At 39.0% G+C, this 25,491-nt stretch overlaps 2 protein-coding genes across 2 annotated transcripts in view; one reads left to right on the top strand and one right to left on the bottom strand.

Moving 5' to 3' along the window:
• Spz5 (spatzle 5 Toll-1 receptor) overlaps positions 1-25,491 on the top strand; it is a 124,374-nt gene that overhangs the window by 2,920 nt on the left and 95,963 nt on the right. The window lies entirely within an intron of this gene.
• The window catches only part of LOC140665221 (uncharacterized), a 181,229-nt gene that overhangs the window by 108,462 nt on the left and 47,276 nt on the right, over positions 1-25,491 (bottom strand). The window contains exon 2 of the mRNA XM_072891045.1: positions 22,792-22,830. The gene's annotated coding sequence lies outside the window, so the exon portion shown is untranslated. The remainder of the gene's footprint in view (positions 1-22,791; positions 22,831-25,491) is intronic.

The following is a 25,491-nucleotide window of genomic DNA, read 5'->3' as shown; positions in this document are numbered from 1 at the left end:
CCAAGGCCAATTCACCATCTGATATTTTTATTTCGTCCGATCTCTCGCCGCGAAATACGTGCGATATACGTGATATGATTGACATTTATTTAAATGATGTCGTTTCCCGAGAGAGAAATCGTATTCTGCAACACACGTGTCGCAAATATAAACATCCAAATTGTATTAACGCGACGAGATTTCGTAGTGTTTTTTCACATCCTGCTTTTATCGATCATTTCGCAATGAACGTTAAACTGTCTTGAAACTTTGCGAATGGATTTTTTAAGAATCTCAGTGCACATAACTGTAAGATTTTCAATTTCCTCGTTATCCTTACGAGCGCGGTTCTTACTCCCGCGACTATATCCAGTTCTCCTCCCTCTCCCTCCCCTCTTTTCCCCTACAGCCGTAGGACCGCTGCGCCAGCCCCATTCATTAACGTAACACGATTTATCAATTAGCGTAAAAGGCAACGATAGATAGTCGTTCTGATATGTTGCCTCATTCCACCTCTGCGATTCCCCTCCCCCTCTCCCCCTCTCGCACTATTCCCCCTTTTTTCACACGTAATTTTCTTCTCCCTTTTTCAGAAATTTCTCATGTAATTTCTCTCTCTCTCTCTCTCTCTCTCTCTCTCTCTCTCTCTCTCTCTCTCTCTCTCTGTCTTTTATTTTGTGTTTATCACTCTCTATTTTTATTTTTTTTTTTTTTTTTTTTTCTTATTTCGTTGTGTTTAATTTTCTGTTTAACTTTATTATTATTAAGCTGTAAAACGCAAAGGAAATTAAGATGTCGCGGTATAATGATTATAACGGATATTCATACAATTTCTATTGATAATTCTATGTTCAAATTATTCGAGCTAGTCTCATGTAACCTCGGTTTGAATTATAGTTGTTTTAAGTATCTCTCGGGAATGTTGATGGGAAGGGACGGTTGTTATTATATCATTTGGTAGCTGCGTAATAGCACATAGACACATAATAACATAATTAATCTTAGTGTTTGTACCATCAATTCTATATAATTTCTCTCCCTCTCTCTCTCTCTCTCTCTCTCTCTTTCTCTCTCTTCCTTTCGACGTCAAAGTTAGATCAAACTAGAGGATATCAAAATCTTTCGTAAAATTATTGGGCTAAAGTCATTGATAAAATTAGAAATATGAGAAAATGAAAACACAATAGATATTAAATGGCAAAGGAGATGAACGTTTACGTAAAGAAAAAGAGAAGTTTTAAAGATAGCAGAAAATTGGCCAGACGGTTTAGTAATTTTTATCACAAACATTTCTCTTTCTTTTTTGAACTCTCTATATCATGCTTAATTATATTTTTCTTTCTCTTTTACTATACATTTTTTTTTTTTAAATATAAAACTTATATTTCCATGCTCTTTCAACGTGTATATTATTTATGTGCAACCTGCTATATTAAACTTTAGTCTGACTCAGGCAAATCTTCTTTGTCCCTTCTCTCTTTCTTTCTCTCCCGTTAATGTATCCATCTCCTCGGCCACTTCCGGCGGATGATCGCCAGCCGCAAAGAATGCAGCCTGGGAGTCTTGTTCATGGTCCCAAACCGTCGGTGTGCAGCGAGGCACAAAACTGTTATTGAAAAAGAAATTAATTCTTCGACAATCTCGCATCGTACGCTGTACTTCCGCTCAATCTCGATCGAAAAAAATCGCGGATTTATTCGTGAAACATTTCCGTGAACGGTGCGAAAAAAAGCTATGCGTTTCGACGGTTTTAACGAAGATTGGTAAAAATATAGGCCGTACTTTTCACCGTATCATAATTTTTTTCAAGTATATTGATTTTTCTACATGTATTTATTTATTGTCTTTGTCTTTATAAAGTGCACGTAGAAATATAAATGTTGGGGAGAAAAGAGTGGGACGCGAGGAACAGTGGCACGCGACACGGAAGTCAATCCTACGCAAAAGTTTTCCTTTCCGGCTGGCGCGGAATGGTGGCCATCGGAATGTCGTTTTACCAGTACACGCTGTCGCATCGCGAGGCTTCGAAAATCCTCGGGATAAAGTTAGGGCTCAAGCCGGGCAAATGCGAGTTTGAAATGTTGCCGCCGGACGTGCGCGGGCCGGATCTACCTTCGGCATAATACTCTGCTTAGCCGAACAACTTTATGCGAATTTTGGAAAAAATTAAAAGAGAATTTCCACCGTTAGGTACAGAGGACAGCCGTGGCGTACGTGCGGACAATATCGAACGAGAGAGACCGCGACCACCCCCTCTGTTTCAAAGCGTCGATTGCCATTTATGTTTTTTTTTCTCTTTTTTTCGTTTTTTTTTTTTCAGAACAATCTCGATCGCGTGCTGACTGATCGCGAGGAAACCTCTATTTCATAAATGTATATAAGTATATAATTTGCAAAGATATTTGAATTGATCGGATCAATGGTCTCCTTAGTTGTTTCAATTAACTCGAATCGTGTAATTCGCGGCGTACTCGCGGCGCGCATTCACGCGAGCGATTCGCATTCTGCAGGAATGCGAATAGCAGGGGCGTGTCAACGATTTGCGAGAAGGATCGAAAGAACAGCGAGAGAAAGAGACAGTCGAATGATCGCGGAGCGAGAGAAATTGGCGAGGGAGAGAGGGTTGCGGGAGGGGGGGGGGGAGGGGAAAGGGAGATTCTCTTCCTGGGCCGGTACTTATAGTGCCTGGTAATGAAGGTGTTATTAAATAGATTGAGATTAATTGCGTGATTAGTGCTTTATGTGTAATTGGATAGCGAGCTGAACAGAGAATCGCCGAGGAGGAATTAAATTGGTGTTCGTGTACGTGTTTATATCCTGAATCTCTTCTTCTTCCCTTTCCTTCTTTGTCCCTTTTCTTATTGGCTTTATTCTTACGGTACGTCGCGCCGCGATCCTCAGGACACGATTCCTTCTTTTCTTTTGCATTATAATAAAAATATTCATTGAAATGATCAAATCAAACGATTTTTCTTCTTCATTCCGTAAATATGTTTTATTTTTACAAGTAAAATTAATTTAACTTATATTTACTAAAAAAAAAAAAACAAAAAAAACAAAAAAAAAACATGATTTTTTTCAAAGGATTAATTTCCAAGATTATTGTCATTGAACGATATATTGGCCGTTCGGAAGAGAAACGCGCGAGGCAGGCCGCGAGACAAGATTGGAGGAAAAAAGTAGATGGCCTTCAAGACGAAAGTGCAGTGGGAGGGAAGGTTTCTTCTTGGCCCTATTAAAAAGCCCGTTTCCTCCTTTGTTTCTAAAAGCCTCTTATGGCACTCGAGGCAACTGCGAAAGCACTTGAAAGCTCCTGAAAAGCCCGACAACACTTCCCTGGTTGAGTGCCACGTCCCGCTAGGAGGCCGCCGCGACTTCGCACCCTGTCAGCGAGATACCCTCCGTTCTTCGTGTGTTGCAATATCGGCTTCTATCCTATGTATTAAACATCGACTACCGTTCTCGCGCGAATCTCAAGTCCAGTCACGACGCGACACTAAAGTCACAAAAATCTTTTTTTGATTTCTGATTAAACAAATTTGCATCAATAATATTCCCTTATGTCTGACGAAATGTCTTAGTCTTAAACGTTACGTGATTAACTATCTATTTACACACATAATTGCAAAATAATAATAATAATAATAATTAGAATGCGTCTCGAGTTTTTTATTTCTTAATGTATTTAAGAAAAATAAATTATTTTATATTTACACTTATCAGCAACTAACGTTATTGATTTAGTTTAAATTGGACATCTGTAGTCGTAGTTCGGTATTTACCGCGAGTCTCTCTTCAGGGTCGCCTGCGCGAGGAAGTCGGACGATATTCTAATGTATTGTAATAAGGTTTGCGGGGAAAAGCCGTTTGCGCGAGAACCCATTGGCCCATTTTCATTTAAGACGCCTAGCGATTGGTCGTAGACCCGTAGAAGAAACACTGCATTATGTATGTTCCCGTTATCTCCGCTCGAGAGAGCGCTTCAACACACGGATTACTAACACTTTCTGTCTCTCTCTCTCTCTCTCGCTCTCTCTCTCTCTTTTGTCCTTCCTTTGCATTTTTCGTTTCGTACAGCTTTACTCTGTCCCGTGTCCGTCTAAAAACTTTTTTTTATTTAAAAAATTTTTTTCTTTTTATTTGTATTTAATACTGAAAAAGCAAAGCATTGTCACTAGAGTTAAATATAAAATTAATTGCTGGATTTTAATATGTCAGTCATAGTTAATCAAAGTCAATAAAAAATAGATTAAATTTTTATCTATATTTTAGAATCGTAATATCTAAGATTGCAAATTTTTTTCCAAGATTTTCATTAATGTTAAATTTATAACTTTAGCGTCTCCGAAATTGATCTAACGCGTCCAGGACGCAACTAAATGAAACAATTCCCGGAATTCTTCTTGACTTGGCTGGCCGTAGTAGGACGAGGGTTGGTTAATTTCTGGAGAGGTCGGGGACGGTGGTGTTGGAGGCTCGCTTAATCTGGCGCAGTTTAGACAATTTAGCGCGGTTACCCGGTTAGCGTCAAACATAACCTCGCCACTTGGCCGGGTGTAAAGAATGGCGGCTGTAATGTCGGTCCACGCTCCACGCCGCTTAGGGGAAGCGAAAGAGGAAGAGACAGGGTTGCGAAGCGTGAGTGCGGGAGTAGAAGGGACGGGTGTGTGCTTACCGGTTACCGAAGCAGAAGGGTAAGAGAAGAGGGGCTATGCTGCTGCTGGTCCGCACTGGAATAACCCAGCTCTTTAATTTAAAGCCGCCGGACAGTAATTAAAATAACCACCCCCGACACACATACTCCCCCAAGCGGTGCCCAACCTATCCAAGAAAACGCTTTCTCGCCCTCTTCGATTACTCCATAACTCTTCCAACTTTGTGCTTTTCGAAATAGTTGTGTTGTAATTTTTAATAAGAATTAATTTATTCTTTCGTAAAAATGTGTTTAGCCAATTATTTCTAAATTATCAATATAGATTCGTGAATTTTTACATGATGAGCTTTAGCTTCTTTTGAATATTAATATATTCACATGTATATATTAATACAGTTACAATAAATTATAGATAATTTGCTTTGAATAAGAATCATATTATTAATTACAAATTTTCAGGCTACGTGAAAGAATAATTTTTAATACGCTACTTCTTGGAACTGTGAATAATTGTGTGCATTTGAATCAGATTTGAGCACCTTTTCGATTGTGCAGCTTCTTGTTCGTGGTTATAACGAGAAAGGTTGAAGTCATGGCGAAAGCGTTACAAAAAGGTGAATTTAATTTTGTTCGTCATGTCCAAATTTTTTTATTAGAAGCAATTTTTTTTTTTATTCAATTATTGTGATATATCGCAAGAAAAAGATGAAAATCTACGAATTAAGTATATATTGACATTATAAAGCAAAGCTATACTGAAATCAGTTGTGTATGATTTAACGATAATATTGATGCTGTTGCGTAAAAATATAGCAATTTTAAAATCAGGTAGCCGATATCGAGGCCAGTCGAGAATTTCGATTAAGTGTTTCATCAGCGTAGCATCGATGCAATTTTCAACTTGCTGGACGATGCGGTATCAAATTGCAGGTAATCACGGAAATTAGAAACGCATGTTCCGTACCTCAAGCGCGTTTATGATATAACTGGTTTAATAATTCACTTAACTGAATATACTTTTCCATATATTGATCGTTCGAAACAAGAAAGTGTTGCAAAAAACGCTACAAAATGTTGCTAAAAAAATTGTTATAAAAATTAATCGAAGAAAAGGAGGAGCACAAACTTAGGAACGGCGAGCAGGATGATTTCATTCGCCATAACTGACCGTTCCCCTAGGATTATTATTTTTTCATCAAGACCCGTGTGAGGATGAAAAGAGGGAAAGAAAGAGAGAGAGAGAGAGAGAGAGAGAGAGAGAGAGAGAGAGAGAGAAAGAGAGTGAGGGTCCAGACGGACGGGCCACCCCGAGAAATTGCATCTCCAGGGTGGGAAGCCTTCCTTCCTTTCACGGGTAGCCTTCGCGAAATATATACGAGCCGGCAAATTGAAAACTAGCGATCGGCCCGCCTGAATAAAATATCGTTTAAATTGATCGTAACACCTGGTATATCGACCAACGGTTATATCGACGCCGGCGCCGGTCACGATTGCAACTTAAATGTGGATCAGCTTACCCTCTTATGATCTAGAATGTGCATTTCAATTCACTTTCTTTGTGTAAGACAATAATGACTATGCTACCAATATGTGATTTGATTTTATATATAATAGATACTATATGTATGTATATACACATATCTATAAATATATAGATTTTATGTATATGTAGTATCTATCACATGTAAGAGATGTTTGTATGCTTTTTTGAATGTATTTTTTTTTATCAAAAAAAAAAAAAAAAAAAAAACAAAAAAAACAAAAAAAGAAAAAAAAAATATATATATATATAGTCGTTGAAAAAACGGTAGCCTCTTTAATTAACACATATGCTTACATCTTTGGAAACTGCGAAACAAATCCGATCTAACGGGAAAACCCTGGCATGTATTTTAGGACGCGCAACGCAGGTCACATTTAACGAACTCGTATTGTTCATCAGTGCGCGTGTATCGTTGCGAGGATAAATAAATTAAGTGGATCTCGACGATAGCATCCATTTTCGCGACGAGCAATAATACAAAATAACGTAAGAGCGAATCGATATGTGCAGATCGCAACGCGCAATTGGAATATACACTCGAGCCTCGATATCGTTCGAACCGTTATTTTATTGTCGGAATTCCAGCGCAATCAGAGGCGGAAATACTTTAAATGGAACCACTTAGCTTCTTCTATTCATCAGAGGTTAATATCGGATTACTATCGGTATTTTCACGGTGGTCGCGACGCCCTTTGTTTGTCGAATGTGATACTACTGTTTTTCGCATTACAGATAAGACATATTTCGCTCGAATCATTACCATTATAAAGAAAGATCAAGTTCGTTAATCTCATTTATATATGTATATCGATTACCGCGACATTGACGATATAATGCGAACATTGCGAAGCGTAAACTTTGGTCCGATGACGAAAAGACGAATTACTTTTGCACCCCCTTCCGTCTGCCCGCCCCGCAGGCAGTATTCAATTAGCAGAAATGACGAATCGTAATTTCCCGGAACATCGTTCAATTCAATCAGGGTCGGACGAGTCCGGAGAACACGAATTCGTGCTTTCCAATCGGGCTGATTGGCCGGAGCGTCATTGCGATCGATTAGGAGCAGCAGAGGTGGTTTTGGTGCACATGCGAGAGAGGGGCGCTTCGCTCTTTCCCGCGTAATCCGTCGGATTAGTCAATTATGTATAGCATTACGTCTCCATACATTTGGACAGGTCGCGCCGGACAAGCGAGCGCAAACACGCACGAGAACTCTGAAAGATGCGCGAGTTAGGTGGTAGACCGTGGCCGGGAAGGGGCAGAGCCAAATGAAAAAGAGACCCTTTGTGTTTGGGATTCCTGCGCGGCGTAGGCGGTAGGATGCGGCGGTGAGCGAGCGAGCGAGCGCGCGCGAGAGAGAGAGAGAGAGAGGGGGAATGCAACTGCAATTTGTACCTCTTACTGTCCGCGGGAAGAATGGGTATTGTCTTGCAGGAGAGAAACGAATTGAGCCTCTATGAAGCCCGGCGTGCGAATGGGAATCGATATTTTTAATTTCAGTAGAAGCCAAACATCTACCAGTCGGCCAGGTCTCCCTCGCATTTCGAGCATCCTTCACCTTCGTGGCTTAAATACCTAAAGGCAGCGAAGACAGAGAGAGAGAGAGAGAGAGAGAGAGAGAGAGAGAGAGAGAGAGAGGTGAGAGTTGCGCCTGACCCTTCGTCTTTGCCGCTGTGACACCCACTAATTGTAACGAGACGGTAAACATTGGTAGCGCGCCCGGAATTGTCTCCAAGGATGATCCCGCTACATGTCGCAGCTCAAGAAACACGACATGCGAGACGAATCCATTTTCGGTTATACATGCGCGACTGTGTACGGCGTCATTTTGACGATAGAGACTTTGCGGTGTTGCAAATGTGATGGCGTAATTTAAACATATTTTGAGATAGATACACATTTTATTACTACTTGGATAATAACGTGTAGCTTATTTTTATGTCTTAAGAAAAATTCGTATTTTCTTTAATCGCAGAAACGTTGCAACTGATTTAATTATACGTATACACTCGCATTTATCTTCATTCCAAAATTAGCGCCGCGTACATCAAAGAATGTCGCACCCCAGTAATAATACCGTTCCATCTTGCAAAAATTCGCGCTCACGTCGCGGTAATTACTCGCACGGGCGCGAACTTTACTTCTCGCTCGTTCTACGAGAAAGAAGTCAAGAGAGAAGACTTTTGATTGACTCCCTTGGTCCTTCGTTACGCGGAACGAAGGGCATACAGCACGGGCCCACACCCTTTGTTTTCCGAATGCAAATAAGTAGCCTCAACCACTCACCCTCTTCTCCTCTGCCGCCCCTTCTTTACCTCCTCTATCCTCTTCTATCTCTCTCGTCCCGTGCACAGTCTCGAGTTCTATCTTCCTCTCTCTCTCTCTCTCTCTCTCTCTCTCTCTCTCTCTCTCTCTCTCTCTCTCTCTCTCTCTCTCTCTTCCCACCCTCACCCTCTACGTATCTGTGTATATATGAGAGTACATCCCCTGCTCTCACACCGCGAAACGCAGAACACAGCGCATGCATATTCATACGTGGACCATGGCTGTGTGTGCACGAGAGGTTATTAATTAACCGGAAGCCTAATCAAGGCTCGTAGTCGAAGAGGGTAGCCGTCTCTCCGCGTCGGCGAAACCGCGCCGAAATTGCGGTCTCTGATATACGTAGGTAACGCAGACTTGATCGGGCAACCGCGAAAAAAATACTGATAGATGGAAAAGAAATAAATATGATGACATATATGCAAATTCGATTTTAGGATACATGGTCCAAACTAACGTAAATTCATTAAGTGCATACTATTTTAGATTGTTTGATACATTCGAGTTATTTTTGAAAATCCAAGATAACAAGGGCTACTTTTTTATAATGACAGGTGCGAAGAATATTACAGATCGTGTCGATAAGATCTGGAATGATATCGCACCATTCCTTTTAAAATGCGACTCGAACGCAACTGTCGCGCGAAACATTGACGAAAATTTAATTCGTTTTCAATATTTTTATACTGGATTTATACTTTATGTATTCCAAAGAGTTCTTTTTCATTCTTAGGAAATTTTTTTATTAGTATTAAATTTTGTTACTGCAGATATTGTTAGAAAAACATTAAAGTATCTTTCTTTATTTGATCTCGCTTGAATCGCTTTCAAAGAACCGTGTGTTATTTATTTTTGTATCGCCGAGTGGGACTGAATTTTGAGCGAAACGATGCGTAGCGTGATAATAGCATTGAAAATGTTTCAACGTCAAATTACATGTGCGAAGTAATACATTTCGGAATTCTAATTGGCCCGCGCAACACGCGCTCAAAATGCATCCTGTCGGCGAGTTATCATCAATACGATGCATCGATCAGACACCTTTCTTCCTACTATTGAAGATTATTATTATGTCCTCTCGTTGTATCTTCTCAGAAATGGATATATATCAGCGTAGAAAGGTCGATATATATATGTGTGTGTGTATATATATATATATATATATATATATATATATATATATATATTTATTTATTTATATATATGTATGTATGTATGTATGTATATGTATATGTATATGTATATGTATATACCGGGTGTGGTACCTTACACGGCAGACCGACAATCTCGCGCCATTACGATCGTATAATGATCGTTATCCGAGAGCACAAAGGGTCCAACAGTGGTGCTCAGCTAGAACCAGCGTTTATCGTCCGATCTGCGGCTTCATGCCGGCTGTTTGCATGCGGCGATCACACTTCGCCGCAATTATGATCGAGAGATAGCTGATCAGGGCCGCATTTACGCGCATTTGTCGCACGGTAAGCGCATTTAAGCCATCTAGAAGAATTGTAATTTACGTAATCGTTAGTTAGGATCAGTAATCCATTTTCTCTAATTGGATGGAAATGTTAAATTTTTAACAAGAATAATATTACTGAAGCGATGTGAATGATGAGCACCGGTAGCTATGATCGTGATAAGTACAAATAATTATAATCATTAGTTTGGAAAGTTACGTCTTTGTCGCAAAGTGTACGTTGTGGCGTAATGTGGCGAAACGTAGGTGTATAAATAGACGATTAAAAATTTTTCCCAAACTTTTTTAACGAGCCCGATATTTTGTAGAAGCGGCCCTGAAAACACAAACGGGCCTTCTCACCGCGGATCCGCGATCTACGGGGTGTAAGGTAAGGAAGATCATCCGGTTGATCAACGAAGTCGACTACGTGTGCTCATGCGTGTGCGTGTGCGTGTGCGTGTGCGTGTGCGTGTGCGTGTGCGTGTGCGTGTGCGTGTGTGTAATTTATATTTAAATAAGTTCAGGATTGAAACCGCAAGGTAAATACGAGTTTCGTCGAGCTGTGCACATGCACGCGCTGGTTTCCTCGCGATCTTGATAGTATTGCGGTCACCGGACGCGATGCATGGGTAATCGATCATCAACGGGAATCGATAGTATCAGTTTGGTTGGAATGATCCTTCTTTCAGTTTCGATAAATCGCACGACAATCTTTTTATCGACACGTGACATTTCGTGTGCTCTAGAAATTGTGCAGGCTCTAGAAATATCAAATGATTAATCGTGAACGGACACGCGACAAATGTTTGAACGGTCTGGAACGAGAGGAGGAAAGAGAAAAAGCGAGCGATGTGGTTATTTATTTAATTTTCCTGAATTTTCGGATTTCCTTCGTTCCGGAGGATCGCTCGCTTTTTCACGAAAAACGAAGAGCGGAAACAATATAAAACAATAAAGGGCTTCTTACCATAACGGTGCGGTCGGCGCAGCGCGCGATATTGTATCCGGAACTGCTTGCAGTTTCACTGAAGGGGCAAGGGGGTTGCTGGCGCGGCGAGCTAAGGTGGCGCGACGGAGAAGGCGGGAGGGGGGGGGGGGGTTGCACACGGGTCAGTTGTCTAATATATGTGATAATAACTTCGAGACGGGGAATCGAAGGCAGCGGCGTGCGAATCTCGGATCTGCATATATGGATTGCTCCTCCTCCTCCGCTCTCTCTCACTCTCTCTCTCTCTCTCTCTCTCTCTCTCTCTCTCTCTCTCTTTTCCCCATCCCTCCCCTTTCCTATTTCTCTTCGCCTCCTCCGCGATACGGTCGTGAATTTCGGGATTGAAATTTGAAATATGGAAATAACATAGAACGACCTCTCGATCGCCACTTAAATACGAACGTTTTAGAGGAAAGATCTGTGGAAAGTCGTTTTTAAGATTCTGGCACGTTAAAATCCTTCCCTCTCCCTTTTTTAAACGAATAGAAAAGCTCGGAGCGAAATGCCGGATGCCGGATGCCGGCGTCACAAGTATCTTGTGTTTGACCAGCCATTTGTCGATCTCTCTGCAGCGTCAGAAAGAACAATATTGCCCAGCGTTGTAATATTTGAACAGTAAGCACCTTAGTGACGGTCATATTTTTTTCGCTAATTTTTGTTACAACGCATTGTTTTATGTATTCAACGGCGATTATTACTACCGATACCGAGATCCGTAGAATCGCGCGTATGTGAAATACGCATAAATCGCGACGATTCGTATTTGAGAGAAGAAACAGCGTGCAAAAACAGCCAGCGAGATCGATGCCGCGCGCGAATCGGGACTCGGGACTCGGGACTCGGGACGCGTTTCACGGACGCGTAACAACGAAATATGAAACCGACACAAACGGTCGTCACTGCCTGAAATCGAGACTTCCCTGATGCCGCCGAATTCCAACATACTCTGTAATGATCGACCTCTTTGTGCTAGAAACTCGTGTTAGAAATTCGCTCCCTTGTACAATGCGACAGAGAGCGAGAGCAAAATGATACAAAAAGGGAAATAAAAATACAACTGTATTATATTCACGCACTCGAAATATGATCGGATGTGCATTCGATTTTAATCAATCTTATATATTTTTGTTAGAACGCTTGTTGTTACAAGATAATCGAATTCGATACGATTTTTAAGAAATCATTTATGTAGAATCGCTAGAATCAAATGATTCCTTTGAAACAGGACAATGCCCGTTTCCCGAGGTCCGCGTCACGTTTCTAGAGTTTTTTACCCTTTCGAAATTACATATGCAACTTCCTGAAGACTCGTAAAGAAAGAAGAACTAGACGATAATCGGACGTATCTCTCCGTTACGGCAAATAAAGTCTTTGTTTTCACAATATAGACTCGTCAGAATCGTAACATGGAACATTAACCGGGCAGGCAGTATAACAGGAAACGTTGTGTGTAAGTGACGTAACATAATGTGTGCGTGCTTTACTTTGAATCATAATTCTATACGATAAATGTATTGTAATTTATTGTCAAACGCGATCAAAAACTATTTTTATATTATTTTAGAATCATAAACATCCAAACATTTTCTCTAAATGAAAGAATAATGCAAATTATCTGTCGCGTGTCACATGAATAATAACTTACTGTTGCTTCGATTCGATCGATTACGGTTATACTTATCACTAGTTTCGAACGAATCGTGCGGTTAACGGATCGGTCAAACGTTACACTCTGCGACTTTAATTTATAATTTAAGAATCACCGAGAAAAGATATAATGACTATTTTCACGCATCTCCCAAGTTTACAAAATGAGAGATAGAGAGAGAAGTGAAAGAGAGGAGAGAGGAGAGAGAGAAGAGAGAGGAGATAGAAAGAGAGAGAGAGGGAGAGCGAGAGAGAAACGAGCTGGCGGCCGGTGCAGTAGAATTATTAATTAAGCACACTAATTAAGCGCGTTCATCGTGCTCGCCCGCGGGGTCAGCCAGTGCGCGCATTGTGAAAGGAGCACGCGATTACAAACGCGTTCGTTAATAAATTACCTTTACGCTAGAAACGCTGCGCCTTCCCCTCCCCATTCTTTTCCTCTCTATGCTTTCGTTCAGCTATTAAAAGTCGTTGTTCGTAACCGTTTATTACAGTAAAAGGCTCGACCGCGCGATCACGTGAACATATCTTTAACTACCGAGCGATTATGCCTTTTCGACAAAAGAAATAATAGAAGAAGGAGAGAGAGAGAGAGAGAGAGAGAGAGAGAGAGAGAGATACAAGAAACTCGTTATATCGTTTTAGTCATTTTCTGCATAATTATAATTTTCCACGAGAGAGAGAACGAGTGTGCTTATAAATATTGTAATATTCTATATAAAAAATGAAATGATTAGATCTAGATTTAATATAGCACTTTTCGATAGGAAATAAATAAATGAGAATAACATTTTCCCGAAATTGACAGAGAAATGTTGTGTACCGCTAAAAGACGCGAAAAGAGACAGACATATCATCAGGCCCAATCGCCGCCTAATTCTTGCAAATGCGGTCGTAACGGTACCGCTAAGTAGCCGATTGCGAGCGTGTAGGTCGAAGATGCGTCTTTAATGATCATCGAAACTTCCTGGTTCGCGGGACTCTCACGCGCTTTCCCTCCATCCATCGCCCGGTACCATAAGTCGCTTAACGAGGGAATCGGCGATGATGAGTGGGAGAGCAAAGGGACGCGACGGCAGAGGGTACGATATTATTAACAGTCTCTCGTTATTTATTCCTCGTTAATCCCATGCATTTATTACGCCGCCGTACTGTACTTTCTCCACGAGCATTCGACCTTCCCCCTCCTTCCCCCGCTTCTTCCGCGATACACGGTCGGGAAGTGGGCGACTTAATGAATCGATTCGTTAACCTTGCTAATGACTTTGTCACCAGTTGCAAGAAACGGTCAGATACATTTCGGTTCATCCGCTAACGCTCAAATTAATATATTTTTTTTTTTTTTTTTCTTTTTTTTCAATTTTGACATTATTTCTTCTTATTACCTAATTGAAAAATTATTTTTTTTTATCATTTACTAAGCGCTAGTTTTATAATTGATAAATTTTTTTTTTTATTAAAAAATAAATGTTTATAGAGTATTATTGAAAAAAATATACGAGTCGAAAAAATACTTTTCAAAGTCGAGGATGACTGAACAGGTGTTCCTGTTCCTCACATCAAGGATCATAAGGATTCCGAGCTTATTCCTTTTTGGACATTGGCTTGACATAATCTCAGGATTAAGATTCTCGTAGGTGTGGAAGATTAAATTACAAGCGAGCCGGTACGAGATAGTAGGTTGGTGCGGGAAGAAGAAAAGCGACAAGATATCGTCTGAGAAAGGTTTTTATCGCCTCCTTTTTGTTCGCCAGATAAATGTCGCGTCGACCTCAACGAGTATTTAGGATTATACTTTGCTTTGTGATTACGGGGCGCAAAAAAGCGTCAATTCACAAAACTGTGGTAATGAAATATCGAACGTATATTTTGAAATTTTATTAAAATGTCTCTATATCTGAATTAATTTTGTTTGAAATTTATTTGTGTTGAAAGTAAATGTTGCGTGTCTCGTAAACAAAAAATATAACGCATCGTACGCTTTTCATTTAATTAATTTGCGTGTGATATTAAAAACAGATGAAATTTTATCAATAGAAGCGAAAAAGGCTTTATGATATTAAATCGCAACAAGAGAAGAAGGGTCAATCAGAGTCTGGACGTGGATACGTAATGTAAATCTATGAAAATTATCTTGACAAAAAAAGATTGATAAGTCTATGTTAATGTTTTTCGGTCCACTTGAAACATTTTTTCAAAGCATAACTAAATTGAAAGTAGAAACATCGGTATATGCAAATTCAGATTCATTAAAATTTAAAATTTAGACAAATAATTCTCGAGGGAAAAGGAAAACGAATAATTATCTCGAAATATAAAATGATTTTGAAGACTCAAAGTTGATGTGATTACACAAAGCGAGAAAATATTTAAATAGTGAAAAAATATTCAAATATTGAAAAATACCCATGACCGAGCAATATTATATCACTCTGCAAATTTAAATCATGATTTTATAAATATATATATATATATATTTTTATATAATATTTCGAATATTATATTTAAGATGAGAAAGACAATAATTTTTAATTCAATAATGAGCTATTTAATATTGATAAATTTTCGCTAGTTAAATATTACTCTACACCACTATGTGATTTTACTTGGCGAAATAATATTTCATTTCTTTCTCTCTCTCTCTTTCTCTTTTTTCCACACCATACAAGGTTCACATTAACTAATAAGGTCTTCAAGCAAAGATTGTGGACACTTTTCACGTGAGAAACAGGGTTGTTGAGTCTCGGTGGAAGGCGGGCACCTGTCCACGCATAGAATCGCGCGCACAGCCACGCCGCATAAAGAAGTTCATTATCGCGACGTTTAATTATGTATTTATTTTTAGAGTCCTTTGTCGAGAGCCGGAGTCCTTTACCGGGAAAAGAGTTACGCCGATTCTCGGTAACCCTTCCCATCGTCGTCCATTGCTAGCTGACTGCTAATGAATTTTCACCTTTTTTCGCCTTATTTGCTCATTAGTGCTTTACCCTCGCCTCGTCCGTTTCCTCTCCGCCGTCCGCCTAACGGCGACCGTTCCCTCCTGCCCCGCCGCACCCTTAATCCCGACGCGACGGCCGTTCCTTCGCCCATATGGGCTTCGGCGCGGCGTTTATCATGCTCGCCGCGTGAGTAAAAAGGATTCGATAATTTAGTTATGAATACGTCTAATATGAAGCTCGCGTTTGTGTTTAAAGTCGCGGATTTCCCACGCCACGCATATCAAAAAAATACTATAAATGGCTGTTTTTTTTTTTTTTTTCTTTTTTTTCGTAATTCTATCGATTTACAAGCAAAGTTATTCGCCTAGTTATTCAATAATCGCAATAATGTAATTGAGTTCTCGGCTGATCGAGTTGCTAGCGGGTCGACCAAGTCCACTCTAATTTAGACATTTTCGAGTGATGACAGCGGCAGCGGCAGCGGCGACAGCGCTAGCTATAATTGTTATATTTTCACTGGAATTATTATTACGCGGTATACTGCATGCGTACCATACGAGGGGGATTAGGCCTCAATCCGGTCTGCTATAAATTGGGCGGTATCGTCGTCGGTATATTGACGCTCACAACAGTACAGCCGCATTCACAAACTCGACAGCATCGGATATTAGAAACTCGTGTCTTTGGGGGATCATTCGTTCCATTAATCTTGAGTGTCCGCAAAGACAATTTTGTCGCACACTATTTGTTTAAATCTCTGAGGAACGATCGGTTAAAAATCGTCTTCTCATCGACAGGCCTTTGCACCTAAAGCGAAGAGTCGCTCACAGTCGACTATAACTATCGGCAAAACTTTTTCGCGTCTGCTTCCGGGCTCGTTGGAAAAAGGGTTGCGCTGACCGCGCGCAAGGAGGGCAAAAGGTGCCTCCGGAGGGCAAATGACGGAAAAAAAGGATGCGCGGAGGAAAATATCTAGGAAAAATCGTACGTCGAAAACGGCAGAACGAGATCCGTGGAATCGCGGCAAAAGAAATATCGTCGGTCAACGGAGATAATCCGTATCCTGGCAGTAACGACGATGGGATGGACAAGATGGGGAAGAGAGAGAGAGAGAGAGAAAGAGAGAGAGAGAGAGAGAGAGAGAGAGAGAGAGAGAGAGAGAGAGAGAAAGAGAGAGAAGAGGGGAGGAAGAGAGGAGAGAAAGAAAGAAACGAGGGGGTTAGTCGGAAGGGAGGAACTACCCTTAGCTGGTTTCCCTCAGGAGGTTTTATAATGGCGTCCAGTTATTACCGCAGAATCCACGGACACGACGCGAATCTCCGACAAGGGACGAAGGCCGATTTAACAAGTATTCGAATATACGGCACGAGTGTACAGACAGAGCGAGGTAAGGAAGGGGGGAGAAAAAATCTTGGAGAAAGAACGCGAGATATCTGACAGTACGAATCATTGATAAGGATTGTTATTTTGGTAACGCAAAGACTAAAACGTTAACTGTGCTTTGCTGTTTTTGACGATAAAGACACGTGGACACTCAATAATAGGAGCATGACTAACGATCGTAATTAATATTAAGCAAAGCATGTAATTTACCATCGTTGCGAAGATTTATCGGCAGCAGGCAGCTGCGACATCGTAGTTTAGTTAGCGTCTGCGATGCGTTTTGCGAATTATTTAGCTACCTCATTTTTTATTTCGCAACTTTTTTTTCTCTTTCTTTCTTATAAAAAAAAAAAAAATTATATCTTTTTAAAATCCGTATCATCTAATAAGTTATGAAATTATAGTTAAAAATATAAATTTATAATTAAAATAGTTTGGACGAAAATAAATTCTTTTTAGATAACCATTCACGTATTTCAGAAAACAATAAACGTCAAATAACTATATACGTTATTTTATAAACGTGCGAATTTATTTAAAATTCTCGATTTTTGCCACCGGAAATACAATATAATCAGTACAGAGACGGACTTTCTTAATTCAATTTATCGATCAGTTTTGATAATTAAATGTTGAAAATCGATCGGACTCGACGACGGATGATATCGGCGGATTTTACGCTTTTGACGTGAAAGTGAGCACAATGCGCGATAAAGGGTAGTTCATTTGCGCGCCGTGCGCGCGTTTATAACCGTATAATATAAAAAGCTCTCAATTAAAAAGTCGACTCACTGTTCGAATAACCACACCGGACGCAATGCGTCAGCATTTTTTTCTGATTCTTGCGTTTCATTAAAATCACAATGTAATTGGTAACACGATAGTACGTTTTTTCGTTAACACCGCTGGCATTATGATTATGGTTAAAGGGTTCCATGCAGTTTCCGACAGCTACATCAGTTTCAAAAGTTGGAAATGATTAAAAGTTGAAAAGCCGTGATTTCGAGGATAATGATTTTTCGAACAATCGGATAATCGGATAAAGTGCATTTTTTTTTTTTTTTTTTTTTTTTTTTTTTTTTTTTTTTTTGCAAAAGTTCAGGTTATTAAATCACTATTTTAATTGAATCAATTATATACTGACGATCTCGGTGCACGAGATATTTCTCACGACATTTATATAATATTTAATCGTACATGTGTTGTATAATAGTAACATTCAAAGGTAATAAATTTTTAATATCGACTAAAAATTATTTCGGTTTTATACAATGAAAGCAAACGAGACGTGGAATCTCTTCCGTATTGTACTTGTGCCAAAATTCGTGCACATTTGCTCTAATCTCGGCCTGCACTAGAGAAGACTACCGGCGAGCAACGCTATACTTCTCTCTGATATATGAGATGTCAATTTAATAGCATCCGTAAAATATGACTCTTACTAGTTCTCGCAGGAACATTGAAATTAGAATTTTCAGAAACAGAAACTACACATAATACACAAAAGTAATAAGTCAGCTTTTCCGTTGTTTTCAAAGTTTAATATTTTATGAGAGAGTACACATCTACATATATATTCTATATAAATACTTTTAATTTCTGATGTAGATAATATTATATTACATTAATATACAAACATTGCTTGAATATTAAATGGCTATATTTGTACATGTCGCGCAACTATCTCATGCACATGTGTACGAACACGTGGTACGTGTTGTGACGTGTCTTCGTTTGATCTCTTTTTTAGTTCTTGGATGCATAGAGAGGCTTCTAAGGACCGCGGTGCAAAGAGAAAGAACGCTTTGCATGTGTTTTGACTAATTAACATACGTGAAAATCCTCTTAATTGGGTGATTAAACGCCTGCGGAAGGAGTCTAATGGGGAACAGGTCTTTCGCCGTATCTTTTTTTATTTTCGATTCTTACCGCGCTCTTTTATTTTCACCGTCGTATTCGCGCGAGAGGTCAAACACGCACTCGTGTCTAATCTAGCCTGATGTACAGCCTAGTCTAATCTGATCTCGCTTAGCCTAATTTTAAACAGCGCAGGTCTCGGTCTAGTCTTGTGTTTAATTTTCCTTATCCAGAAATAATTCATTCAAGGCTAACTCAATATTGAAAGGAAACATTTAAAAGGATTATGTTTTTTCAAAATTTGATTTGATATTTAAATTCTTGCATTAGAAGCGCCGTATTTATATTGCGGCGTAACGTGAAAAAAAGCAGAGCTTCGCCTACTTGGCGACGTTAGAAATCGATGAGCAAATCGTCGCCGGCGAGCAACGTTTATCGCATTAGAGTGGCCTTTTCTGGCTATTACATCGTTCTGGGACGATTTTTTGCTGTCGCGTGAGATATCGCGGACTGCGCTAACGAAGGAAAATCGAAGAAGAGGCGGCCGGGTGGAAGAAGCGGAGAACGGCTATCTATTCAATTATCACCTCGGAACGGCCGCATACGTATGAACAGGTAATCCCATTTCACGACTTCCGGCCATTCTCGGGCTTTGAGCGACGTGTCCTGTGACGTCACATACGTGCTATCATTCATTTCACGGATACATGGCTGCTCGATTTTACTGCCTCATCACCCTCTTACCTGCCATTTTCTTAAATGCATAAGAATCTAAGTGTTGTTAAAGAGGTTTTAGAGAATACATACGATAAAAAAAAAAAAAAAACGCAAAGGTGTCGATAACAATGATTTAGCTCTCACTGTAAGATGCTGAGAACATAAGAGTAAGCTGTCAAGCGACACTAGAATGTAAACTAGAAATATAAATACTCGAGAAAAGCAAAATTATATTTTATAGAATAAAAACGATTAGATATACTAGGCATCCACATTTTTAAACAACTAATAAAATGACTAATTCGAAATAATTAATTTGTCTTTGCGCGTTTATTTTCAATTAATTTTTAAATATAAATTTATTACTTGAAAATATCCGTGATTGAGATAAAAGTCCTCTTGTATGTAAGCAAAGTACCAAATAGTACTAAAAATTTATCTTCCGATAATTAATACTTTTTGCGAAATAAGTAATCTTTCTTTGAGAGTTTATTGCCAATCAACGTGCAAATGTTTGTAAGATTATTGCTCGAAAATATCTGTGGATCAGGATAAAGCTTCTTTTGGGTATAAGTGAAGTCCGTGCTACTAGCAATTTACTATCTTCTGGTAATTAACCGCTTCCTTAAGCCGAGTCGTATCTCCCCTTATCTGTTTCACCGTATCTACCTTACACACGTACATACACACGCTGCGTACATTCTAAACAAAGAGCCATTTTCCCACATGGAACACCGTGAAATTTTACAATTGCGTGTGCGTGCATGGATGGCGCGCGAGCGATCGAAATCTCTGCAGCTATTTAAGTCAGAGGTGGGCAACCTTTTAAGGGTCAAATCGCATAAGAAGTCATTTTTAAACCATCTGTACTTGATTCGGTTTATTTTTATTAGTCGTTTAAAAAGAAAATATTGTAAATTGTTCGACTAAAATATTCGTCGTAATAATCATGGTTTTTCTTCTCTGTATTTTTGGTATTTACTTTAAGAATATTAAAAAAAAAAAAAAAAAAAAAAAAAAACTTTCTTCGTACACCGTTTTTTTGACAGCCAACTAATTAAGCTTTTGTGCTGTTTTCTGGCGCGTTCTTTTATTGCTCAAAAGGAAACTCAGTATCTTTAACAGTTTTTTCAGAAAAATTAGAAAGACTCATGAAAAGAACCACTGAAATAAAATTAAAATTTATTTTATCCGCTTGCAAAATTTATGAACTCAAGAACATAAGTGTTAAAATAGAAAAGCGGAATAAGATTTACATTTCAAGAAACTTATTAATAATTTAAAAAATTTATGTGTAAACTAAATTGATAAAGTACCTACTTGTACGTGTGTGAAAGATAAGAAAGTTTAATCTCTATTTAAGATGATATTTTTTACAATATCAATTAATTTTCTATTAATATTTTTAAGATATTTACTTGTAGAACAAGAATAAAAATGATTATTAATTATTGATTTAATTATTAGATGCGATGAAAAGTTAGTTTGACTTTTTATTGTAGGGACATTCTAAAAATGAGCAGTCATCAACGCGAGATCTCACTGATACGTTTTACATATATACTTAAGCACATTAACATTAAGTCGATGATTTGCCCGATAACAGAAAATATTCTATTTATTTACTCGTTAAAATTTTTTTTTGAAAATATAAAAAAGTAAATTGCGGTTGATCGTAATAAGGTAGTAATCTTGATGAGTCATTTTAAAGATTAATACAATGTTACATATATCGTCTGAATGCAAATATTGTCCAAAATAATCTATAAAGTTTAATTACGAATCGTTTGAGTGCGTTTCTAGGTTCAATTAACCGACAATCAAAAATTTATATTTTCGGCTAGTGTCAAATGTTATATCATTCAGTAAAGATGCCGTTGCAAATTTGTGGACACACATACATGTGCACAGAGAAACGTTAAGTACATTTTATTTTCCACTCTCTCCATAGAAAACAAAATTGGTTATTTATTTTCTACAAGCAATCTTTTGTAAATAGTTGCAAACAAACGCATCTTAAATATCGGAAATATTCTTTTTAAAAAAATGTAAGATATTTATCAAAGGAAATAATAGGCTCATATTAAACTTAATATATACAACATTTAGTTTGACATACGATAAAGACTGCGATGGTTAGATCGGGTTAGGTACCGTTGCGTGCATATCGGCACCCACACACGCACGCACACACGCACACACATGTACAGGTCTATATAGGAGATTACATAGCATGCTCGAAGTAGGATAGGGAAGGATACTGCGAAAGAGAAAAAGAGAGAGAGAGAGAGAGGGGGGGGGGAGGGGAGCGGAGAGGAAGGTGGAAGGGTGGCTTAGTACAATTTCTTCGAATCAAGCGAAAGCCAATTACAAGTTTAATTCAGAACTTTGCACGGGCGATAATTAGCCGGTAAATTAAATTTACTTTCGTTTCAAAACAATCGCGCAAGTTTGCCGCCCTGCGTGCCGCGGCGCGTCGCGACGAAACGTCGTTCTCGTCGTCGTCGTGCGCACAGGAACAATCGAGAATTGTACAAAATTAATTATGCGGAACAATGACGTTGTAATATCTAATGTTCTTCATCGATGTGATGGTTTCGCATTGACGTGGAAATAAAAAATATATTCAAGCTTTGAGCACTGTTACATGTATACATATATATACCATATATATATATATATATATATATATATATATATATATATATATATATATATATGAAGAGAAAGATACATTTAATATTAGATAAATTTTAAATATCAAGTTTATTTATATTGTGATATAAACTGATATTTTTATACAATTTTTTTTTCTTTAATAACAGAAAGATAGTAGATGGTTATGAGAGCTATTAAGCATACATATTCTCCACGTTGCTACTTTAGAGACCTGCGTATAAAAACGACTTTACATTTCCTGAGAATTAATCAATACTCACACGATTAATCCTGTGTCGGGAATATATCTGCACGCTCTATAGTAATTACTGTTACAGATACAAATACTTGTCTCGTATATTATACTAAGCAACCCTACTATACTATAGCGCGAGAATACGCTGTGAAGTGATTTCCTCATTGAATAATTTAATCTTTATAGCAGAAAGAAATATTATAATCTTTGAATTTCAAAATTATTTTTAATAATTTTGTTACGCTTGTTCCTTTAATTAATGAAATATGGATAGAGAGAAGATGAAGCATTTATGAATTTTAAAACGTCTTTCTCCTAACAATAGATGAATTAACGCTATCGGATTCTCAATAATTAATAAAATAGCATAATAATAATTCACTCACCCAAGTTAAACGGAAAAATCTCCACGTATGCTCGATAACCTGCAATCAATTATTAATACATAAATTTGGATTATGAATATTTTATTAAGGAAGTTATTAATTTTAGGACGATATTATATATTTTTATGACTGAAATAAAATATGATATACATACGAGTAATTATATCTCTTATGATTTTCAAAATGAACATATCGTAATATATTGTTTTCTGTCAATACTCTACTAGATACTAGAGATTAAAATTGACAAAAGTTTTATCTTTATTTGTAAAAAAGTTATAATTGAAACAATAAATAAGAATTTTAACTTTAAAAGAAAAATCTTCCATCGTTCTAGGGTTCAGCAATGGTTTCCTAAATAATATATAGCAAGTGCGTGAGTTAAGTATGTGTGTGTACGTGTGCGTGTGATGATATTTTTGTATCGAATTTCCATATCATCCCTATATATTAACTCTCATAAGCCATTTCAGAAGAATAGTCATGTCATTCTCATTATACATCATTTACATATCGCTCTATGGTATTTCTAAATTATCACCATGTCACTTCCATGCTATTTCCGAATGATCGCCACATCATTGTTATGTTGTCATTTCATACATATTCCTAAACGTTTATTTTTTTTTTTTTTTTTTTTTTTTTTTTTTTATAAAAGACTCATGCGCATATACTATTTTCTTTATGCACATTACTTTTAATACAATACGTGCGCGATTTTCATTTCGAGATTTTTAAATTAGTCAAACGTTATTTCTCTATACAAGCTGAGCACGTTCGACTCTCGAATAATTTTTTTAGATTCATGCATTCTGCGTGACGTACTGCAGTCAGTCTTGGGACGCCATAATCGCGGGTGACACGAGCGATCAGCCCTCGCGTTATACCCAGGGGCATCGTTCTACGAGGTATGTTTCTTTAAACAAGCCGCTCTTCCGAGTAATGGTCTGCTGGGCTGTGTATTTTACCGTCTTCTGCTTTGCATGTTTCAAGCCTACTAAAACTCTCAATAATCCGATCGAAAACTCAATTGCGCGCGTTACAAACGTGTCGTATTGTAGCACAAAGTCAAGTATAAGTCGTTATAAGAGAAAATCGCATCGTTTAGTATGCCTTGCTTGAATAATAATTCAAGGCTTTCGTATCTTTTTACATATTTTAATTCATTTAATTTAATACAAATAATTAATATATGTGTGCGTGCGTTGTACGTAAATTATGGATACAATTAAAAATGATTTTTTAATATTGTCCATACACATCTAATGCTTACACAGCAAGAATAAAAGAATCGCGTACTAGTTTTTAATCGAACCAAATAGCGTAGAGCAATTTCTATGAAGGTTACGTAAGACTACTAGCTTTTCGGCGTGATATTCGGCGACACTCTAGCATGAAGTGCACGATATATACACACCGCTGTGCAAACGTGGAACGTCTTGGGATGCGCATACATTACGGACACGCGATCTCTCGTATAGAACTCGCATTGAAAATTACAATTTAAATGGCCGCCGTCCGCGTTCTCCCGTGTCCGCTTATCTTCTCGTTTTCATCTAAACATCTCATTTTTATGCGCCATTGAAATTCCACGCGTCCCTTCTTTCGCCGGCGCTCCTCGTCGTCCCTCGGTCACGCGATACACGCCGGTTGTCACACCGCGGAACTTTTTCGCCCTTCGCGTGGTCGTGTCGGTTCGATACAACCAACGGGGGTTGTACTTTGTTCGACCAGCAAACTCGAACACGCACACGCTGAGTCGGCCGGGTGTCTCGCGTGCACGCATATCAACGCTTTACCACGCGTGCCGTTCGAGACACCCTGTATGTAACCTGTGTGTGTCGTAGGAACGGTACGTGGCGTCGGGTCGGGTCGCGTCGCGTCGCGTCGCGTAGCGTAGCGTTGCGTAGCGTTGCGTCGCGTTGCGTTGCGTTGCGTTGCGTTGCGCTGCGTTGCGTTGAGTTGCGCTGCGCTGCGCTGCGTTGCGTTGCGTCGCGTCACGTCGGGCGTCGGGCACCTGTGCATACCCTGTGCGTTTTCAGTCTACGAGACGCCGCGCCGCGCGCGCACTCTTCGCAGGCCAGAGAGTTGATTTAAAATTGATTTATGCAAATTGGCGCTGCACGAGCAATTAACAATTCCTTGTAGACCGGCTCGAGTATAGCTTTTCGACGAGAAGAGGTTGCGGAGGGGTGGTTCGGCAAGGCACCGGAGTCGTAGGACCCGGGTGCGGTGAGGAGATGGGAGGGGGGCAGGCACACCGAGGGAAAGGGCTGGCTGCACATAGCCGAGCTGATGAAGGACGAAACACAGAGAATGCGCGATGCTCCGAGAAAATGGAATTAATTTGCTAGGATTAAATCCGCCTAGCGCCGTGCTATAGAACGCTGAATGTTTCTCGCGTACGTGTGCGGACTTATTTAGACAGAATGAGAGAGAAAGAGGGAATGTAAGACGGGTCGTGAGAGCGGTTGAAGAAAACGAAGGACGGCAAGACGCGCGGCAACGATTACACAGACATTGGTTCTGCAAAAATACTGCCGACGGATGCACCTCGTGAAACGATTATTGCCTTATTTTATTGATTAGAATTTTTTTATCCGCTTTTTACACGATTATGCGTGCGTAAGAGAGCGAATATGATAAAAATATAAACGGAGACTCTGTGAAAATCGAAATTTACAAAAATCAGAGATCGTC

Source organism: Anoplolepis gracilipes, chromosome 4, assembly GCF_047496725.1.
Source record: "Anoplolepis gracilipes chromosome 4, ASM4749672v1, whole genome shotgun sequence".
NCBI classification, from domain to species: domain Eukaryota; kingdom Metazoa; phylum Arthropoda; class Insecta; order Hymenoptera; family Formicidae; genus Anoplolepis; species Anoplolepis gracilipes.
Note: the sequence above shows the minus strand (reverse complement) of the source record. Positions and strands in the feature narration are given on the sequence as shown.